The sequence below is a fragment of the Pseudophryne corroboree genome, chromosome 6, assembly GCF_028390025.1.
Source record: "Pseudophryne corroboree isolate aPseCor3 chromosome 6, aPseCor3.hap2, whole genome shotgun sequence".
Taxonomy (NCBI): domain Eukaryota; kingdom Metazoa; phylum Chordata; class Amphibia; order Anura; family Myobatrachidae; genus Pseudophryne; species Pseudophryne corroboree.
In genome coordinates, this window is record NC_086449.1 from 594807829 (window position 1) to 594816322 (window position 8494).

The 8494-nt window shown below is 39.2% G+C and overlaps 1 pseudogene; it reads left to right on the forward strand.

Annotated features, from left to right (window-relative positions):
- The first annotated feature begins 7805 nt into the window (after positions 1-7805).
- On the forward strand, positions 7806-7924 carry LOC134937388 (5S ribosomal RNA; annotated as a pseudogene).
- Positions 7925-8494: the final 570 nt, after the last annotated feature.

Consider the following 8494-nt stretch of genomic DNA (forward strand, 5'->3'; position numbering starts at 1 on the left):
GCACACATGTCAGCCGTAACAGCGAGGTTGATTGAGTGCTGAAGGTTACAGAGATGTTTCTACAGATTTTGCTTATTTGAAGTTTGCTCTTAACTTGCTTTAAATCTCTCTCAGCACATGTGACAGCAGTAACAGCGAAGCTAACAGAGTGCTGTAGAAGAGACTGTGTTTTTACGAGATTATGTATTTTGTGGAGCTCCTCCTCTGTAATTTATGAATAAAACATTTTTGTGTGGCATTTTGAACAGCCAAATTAACATAATTCCCCTGGGGAGTATATGCTAAAACTGTTTACACAGGATTTAAAATACTGTTGTGAGAAAAGCAACTTTTAGCTGCAAGGATATTTAGTTGCCCCTGTGCCTCATCTGTTAGTTTCCCATGTGCCCCCTCTGTTAGTTGCCCCTGTGTCCACTTGTTAGCAGTCCCTGTGCCCCCTCTGTCAGATGCCCCTGTGCCCCCTCTAAACTCACTATCAGGGTATTTTCGTGTTACCCTTTACATGTATCTATTCACAACTACATAATTATAACTCAACAACTAAAATAAAGACACGGACAACTGTGCTGGTGTTTAAAATATTTGTCAAATCTATTATTGACAGGTACTATTTTAATTTTTTTTACTTTAAATGGTGTCGGCACTAAAGAACGGACAGGGAAATCCAAACACACAAACCAACCCAAGCGTTGGTGTTCAACTCTCCACTCCACAACCCACCCGTTCAGGTGGTGTAACCATTTCCCGTCCAGGACAATTGGTTTATGACATACCTCACTGTAAGGAGAGCACACCCACTAAAGTCTAAAAACTTAACAACCAACTGTTCTTTACCGCCACACACCAAATGACCAACCAAACCACAGGATTGGGAGGGTGGGAAAAACAGGAACAGGGATAACCTGCCTCAGCCTAGCTTCAAACAACAATCTCCTCCCCACTCGACAACTATTGGCTGACACCTAACATACTGTGCCATTTAAAAGAAAAAAAAGCAATCATAACAACTTAAAGTGGCAATACTCAAAACCCCTTGTGGTTTAATGTCACCTTAGTGCTTATATATATATATCACATACCATGCAAAAAGAAAAAAGACAACTCTTTTTCATGGGGCACTCTTATTGATAATCTAAAACTTAACTTTTATTTGTAGAAATTGGACTCACATTAACATACTAACATATAACATACATTAAATTATGATAATATCTGGTGTAACTGGCTAAGTCCCCCGAAATGTCTTCTTATAAAGTCCTTCTTACTGAATGAATTACGGCCAACTGATTATTAGAAATCGTCTACAATTATTACTGTAAATGAATCATTGAAAAAACATCAATCTATGGCCTGCTGCCAAAAACAAGGTTGATTTATATGTTATAGCTACTAATGAGCCTCCGAATATATTTCAATATAAATTAATACAAATTATACGGTTGAACTTTTTGACCAGTCACCAGTGTACAGATGTTTAGCCATGTGCTAGTGTTTAAACAGTTGTATACTATAGAGAAGGAAAAAATGTCAGAAGGAAGACGGGGAAGATTAGGTGACTAGATGCCTGGTTTCTGCTTTTGGAAATCTGCTCAAAAGCATCGAATTTCCAATGAGAGAACCATGTGGAGCATATGCACCAACCCCAAGACCTGTATCTGCTGTTAACTTTTTATTGCCCAATTAAGGGCAAAGTTAATGAGAGTGCAGGGGAGAGGTCCCTACCCAGTATTTAACACTTATTTTGCTAATTTGATATTAGCCCACTTGAAAATTAATAATAATAATTGAAAAATTTACAATAATTATTAGTTTAAATCGTTGATTACTACTTAATATTTCCACTTGTTCTCAAAATAGATCTGTAACATCCATGGAATACGTTCTACCAAGAGAGACAGATCGACATCCTTATATGTTGACATAGGATACAGATGTTGTATTTAAATATTTATCTCTATGAAATACAGATTTCATCTGCGGTAACATCCAGGATGTCTACTGTCCTCAATCATGTCAGACGACATCGAATTGAGGATGAGAGAGTCCTTTGGGTGTTTGTGCAAAATGAAAAAGGGTGCTTCTGCTGTCGGTATCTCAGAAAGAGTTAAGCCGATGAGAGAGCACTGAAATAAGAGAATAATAGGAATAAGAATAATAAGAGGAAAGATCAAATAATCATATGATCTCGGTACATATATAGTGAAAGTATCACAATTACGTCGTATTTGTGGAATTATCTAAGTAGTATAATTACATAATATTTGTAATAATATCAAATTTGCATCTTATTTGCAGGCGGCGTCTTATATGCACATCACCAGAATAGCATACCTATAGATTGGAGATTCAATTGCCCTAATTTCTTGTATACATTCTCATATTAAACATAAAAGGCATAAGTCTCCATTAATTACTATGCTATTTACTGCTATATAAAAATAACATCAAGTAAAAAGTACAAATGATAATAATTTCTACTTATCTGCTGCAAATTCTCTTCGGTCAAATAATATGTATATCCTCAGATATAATTGACACGGTACTCCCCGATTGTATTGTAGGTATATTTTCTCAGTTTAACCTACTTCTGCGGAATATTGGAGACTATTTGTCACACGAGATGTCAGGTATGGTAGTCCAATATTTCACTCACTGATCCAATCACATCTATGAGGGCCATTACAGTGACCTGAATAGCCCTCACGAATTTGTGTAGAGAGGCAAACACCCGTCACTTCAGAATATTTCAGAACGGGTCTAATAGTGGTAATAAGTCTCCTCTTACTATCAGTCAAAGCTGTGTGTGAAGCCACTGCCAGCAGCATGCGGTTTACCGATGCTCATCGGATCTATGTGGAGAGGTAGCAGCCGTCACTTCAAATTATTTCAAGACAGGTCTGGTAAGAATAATAAGTCTCCTCTCACTGCCAATCAAAGCAGTATATGAAGCCGCTGCCAACAGCATGAGGCTCACCGCTAATCACCGAATCTATATAGAGAGGCAGCAGCCGTCGCTTAGGAATATTTTAGCGGATCTATGTAGAGAAGTAGCTGCCGTCACTTCAAAATATTTCAGGACGGGTCTGGAAATAGTAATCAGTCTCCTCTCATTTTCAATCAGAGCAGTGTGTAAAAGCCGCTGCCAATAGCGTGTTGCTCACCGCTGGTCGCCGGGTCTAATACAGAGAGGCAGCAGCCTCTCAGGTAAATATCACGGCCAGTAGGTAGAGCACCACAATCCCTGACGAAGCCGCCCAGGTGAAACATGCATGTCGGATGTACGGCGTACATGCACGTCACCTTCACTGCTCCTGCTGCTTCTCTATACGGACCCGAAGACTAGCGATCCGCTGAAACATTTCAAGCGACGGCTGCTGCCTCTCTGTATTAGACCCGGCGACCAGCGGTGAGCAACACGCTATTGGCAGCGGCTTTTACACACTGCTCTGATTGAAAATGAGAGGAGACTGATTACTATTACCAGACCCGTCCTGAAATATTTTGAAGTGACGGCAGCTACTTCTCTACATAGATCCGCTAAAATATTCCTAAGCGACGGCTGCTGCCTCTCTATATAGATTCGGTGATTAGCGGTGAGCCGCATGCTGTTGGCAGCGGCTTCATATACTGCTTTGATTGGCAGTGAGAGGAGACTTATTATTCTTACCAGACCTGTCTTGAAATAATTTGAAGTGACGGCTGCTACCTCTCCACATAGATCCGATGAGCATCGGTAAACCGCATGCTGCTGGCAGTGGCTTCACACACAGCTTTGACTGATAGTAAGAGGAGACTTATTACCACTATTAGACCCGTTCTGAAATATTCTGAAGTGACGGGTGTTTGCCTCTCTACACAAATTCGTGAGGGCTATTCAGGTCACTGTAATGGCCCTCATAGATGTGATTGGATCAGTGAGTGAAATATTGGACTACCATACCTGACATCTCGTGTGACAAATAGTCTCCAATATTCCGCAGAAGTAGGTTAAACTGAGAAAATATACCTACAATACAATCGGGGAGTACCGTGTCAATTATATCTGAGGATATACATATTATTTGACCGAAGAGAATTTGCAGCAGATAAGTAGAAATTATTATCATTTGTACTTTTTACTTGATGTTATTTTATATAGCAGTAAATAGCATAGTAATTAATGGAGACTTATGCCTTTTATGTTTAATATGAGAATGTATACAAGAAATTAGGGCAATTGAATCTCCAATCTATAGGTATGCTATTCTGGTGATGTGCATGTAAGACGCCGCCTGCAAATAAGATGCAAATTTGATATTATTACAAATATTATGTAATTATACTACTTAGATAATTCTACAAATACGACATAATTGTGATACTTTCACTATATATGTACCGAGATCATATGATTATTTGATCTTTCCTCTTATTATTCTTATTCCTATTATTCTCTTATTTCAGTGCTCTCTCATCGGCTTAACTCTTTCTGAGATACCGACAGCAGAAGCACCCTTTTTCATTTTGCACAAACACCCAAAGGACTCTCTCATCCTTAATTCGATGTCGTCTGACATGATTGAGGACAGTAGACATCCTGGATGTTACCGCAGATGAAATCTGTATTTCATAGAGATAAATATTTAAATACAACATCTGTATCCTATGTCAACATATAAGGATGTCGATCTGTCTCTCTTGGTAGAACGTATTCCATGGATGTTACAGATCTATTTTGAGAACAAGTGGAAATATTAAGTAGTAATCAACAATTTAAACTAATAATTATTGTAAATTTTTCAATTATTATTATTAATTTTCAAGTGGGCTAATATCAAATTAGCAAAATAAGTGTTAAATACTGGGTAGGGACCTCTCCCCTGCACTCTCATTAACTTTGCCCTTAATTGGGCAATAAAAAGTTAACAGCAGATACATGTCTTGGGGTTGGTGCATATGCTCCACATGGTTCTCTCATTGGAAATTCGATGCTTTTGAGCAGATTTCCAAAAGCAGAAACCAGGCATCTAGTCACCTAATCTTCCCCGTCTTCCTTCTGACATTTTTTCCTTCTCTATAGTATACAACTGTTTAAACACTAGCACATGGCTAAACATCTGTACACTGGTGACTGGTCAAAAAGTTCAACCGTATAATTTGTATTAATTTATATTGAAATATATTTGGAGGCTCATTAGTAGCTATAACATATAAATCAACCTTGTTTTTGGCAGCAGGCCATAGATTGATGTTTTTTCAATGATTCATTTACAGTAATAATTGTAGACGATTTCTAATAATCAGTTGGCCGTAATTCATTCAGTAAGAAGGACTTTATTATAAGAAGACATTTCGGGGGACTTAGCCAGTTACACCAGATATTATCATAATTTAATGTATGTTATATGTTAGTATGTTAATGTGAGTCCAATTTCTACAAATAAAAGTTAAGTTTTAGATTATCAATAAGAGTGCCCCATGAAAAAGAGTTGTCTTTTTTCTTTTTGCATGGTATGTGATCTGTTCTTTACAACTCCAGGGAGCACCACCGGCCTTTCTATTCGTTAGTTAAGAATTTTGTTTCTTCTCCCTCCATAGGAAGTGGATATCAATATATTACAAGATATTTTGTTCTCTTTGTACTCCGGTTTATATATATATAGTTCTACCTATATAAGGGTAGCTCAGTGCGCTTTTTCTCCCACAACCAATCTAGTGTTGCTTATATATATAATCAGCCTTCGGTCGGACTTCTAGCTGTACCTGTGCATTCAGACACTTTCACAGTTCTCCAAGGGTATTTCTATCCATCTCATGTGCCCCATATCCAGCCTTTAATATGTGCACACAGGGAATCCTGGCCATAATGTTATTCCTTCTGCACAGGCTTGTTCCCTAATGGTATCCGGCTGTCCTGTGCCTTATGGTATCCGGCTGTCCTGTGCCTTATGGTATATGGCTGTCCTGTGCCTTATGGTATATGGCTGGTTGTACGTTATGGTATATGACTGGTCTGTGCATTATGATATATTGATTCTGTACGTGCTACTGGGTGCATTGTGTATCTGGCACTGCAGGGGGCATTGTGTGTATATACGGCACTGCTGGGTGCAGTATGTGTATATATGGCACTACTCGGGGCATTTAGTGTTTAAAAAAAAAAGTTTATGCACGCTCCTTTGGTATCTCCACCCACATCGCTCCCATCTCTGCCCCACCAACAATTCCTGAACCTATTTTTCTACAAAAAGACTACTGATTTCCAGTATTATTTATTAAATACAGTTACAGTATAAAGGAAAAAATACCAGGATCTACCTGGTATAGGTAAGTGGACTTTTAATTGTATCTAATTTAAATAAACCCAAAACATTTTAGTGGGGGTTGGGATTAGTAGGAATAGTATTTAAGACCAGCAAATTGATCTCCCTCAGAAGCTACAAAGTGAACATTATTGTACTAGTGTCATTATGTAAATCTTATTTCACTGAACAGAGATTGTGGTGCAGGGTGGGCAGGATTTGGTGTGACATATTGATATTTAGAATGCCGCCATTCACTATGCCAACAAAATAATGCCAACATTCACAATGTCAACATTGACAAAATGTTAACCTGTTCAGTATGTTCACATTATCAATGGGAAAGCTTATATTTAAGACTCATTTTAACCCTACTCCTAACCATAATCCCAGCATAATCCAAATCCTAATTACAGCCTAACCAGTGGTTCAAGTATGATGTTACGGGCCAGTACGGTGTACCATTAATACCCCTTTCATACCGCACAAATAACCCGGTATTGACCCGGCATATTGCCGGGTCGACACGGGTCAGTGTGCGGTGTGAAAATGTCATGTCGGAAATCCAGGGTCGCCTGACCCGGCAATTCAACCCAGGAATAAAGCAGTGTTATACCCGGGTTGAATAACGCATCAATGGCAGTGTAAATGGGCTCCCGGGTCGATGCGACCCGGGACCTGTTTACTACAAGAGGGACGCAGCCTCTGCCCCTGCTGTTGGCTCTGCCCCCCGTTGCTATGGCAACCTGCCCCGGCATATTGCCGGGTCGGGGAAACCAGCATCAGCCTCCAATGCCGGATACCACCCGGGAAGGACCCGTTTCCAATTCCCGGGTGGGATCCGGCATTGGCGGTGTGAAAGGGGTATAAGAAATTGGCAGCCGGTACGCTGTACCGCCTGACCTCCTTGCAGTGACAGCTCCTCCCAATTAGCCAGAAGCCAGGGATGCTGGGAGTGCAACACTGTCATCATGTTCCCTCTCCTGCCCAGTAGAAGAGAGTGCTGTGTACTTCATTCAGGTGATGGTGAGAGATGCAAAACAAAGAGAAGAAAGAAGACTCTTTTGTGGGTACACTCTAAATTTTTTTTATTTCTTTAGTCTCTGTTACATGTATATGACAGTGACACATTATGTTGCTCTGACCTGGGGTGAATGTACCAATTTCCTCTTATTTCTCTCTCTCACTTGTCATCTGCGCTCTAATACAGTATCTATAAAAGGCACATTTATACTGTCACCAGTGAGACTTCCTGTCATATACAGTATCAAGACCCAATTATCCATATCCATAACCTCTCCTAAAATCATTGTTGAGGACCTGCCCACTTTTCCATCTATTTTTCTATTTCTTTACTATTGTTTCTGGACTCTCACCAGTGATTCATAGGTATTTTATCTTTGTCGAACACTGGCAGCAGATCCACCTATTATTTAATTCTATATTTTTTGGTTCTCATATTCTTCTCTTTATTTTTCGTGACCTCTCATCAGTGATCCCAGATTAGTAAGATCATTCGCTAATTTCTGCTATCACACCACACTGGAAATGCCTGAATCCGTTGGATCTTGGAAGGTAATCAGTGTTGGGCTGGGTCAGTACTTTGGTGGGAGACTCCCTAGGAAGACCCAGTGTAGTAGAGCTCAGAAATGATTGATATGCTCAGTGCCTAACACTGACAGCAGATTCACTCTTTTTCAGCCTGGTCTCATTCTTTCTATCCACACTTTATCTGTGGCGGCAATCATTATCATGTCTTAGCAAACATATGCTTCATTTAGGATGTGCGTTGGCATGCAGGCGGTTTATAATATAAGTGTATATTCACATTTGCATAATTGTTCATATACCTTTGGTGAAAACAAACCCGTGAGACAATCCCCCTATTTTGGGATTTTATTATAAATATCCTGACGTTTGGTTTTCTTAATGTGGAATTATCCCTCAAATTTTGATAGGAAGGAGACCACTGCTGTCAGGACTCTTCAGACAGTGTAAATTTGCTATTTAATGTTTATGTATGTTATTGTTGTGAACACACCAAACTACTCATCATTTTTAAAAAATAAGAATTTAATAAAATATAATCAGTTTTAATCCAAATCTTGATATTCATTCCATAATAATCTGGTCTTTTTGACATTTTTAAGAGTGCACCCACAAAAGAGTCTTCTTTCTTCTCGTTGTTTTGCATAGATCAACACTGACTCAGG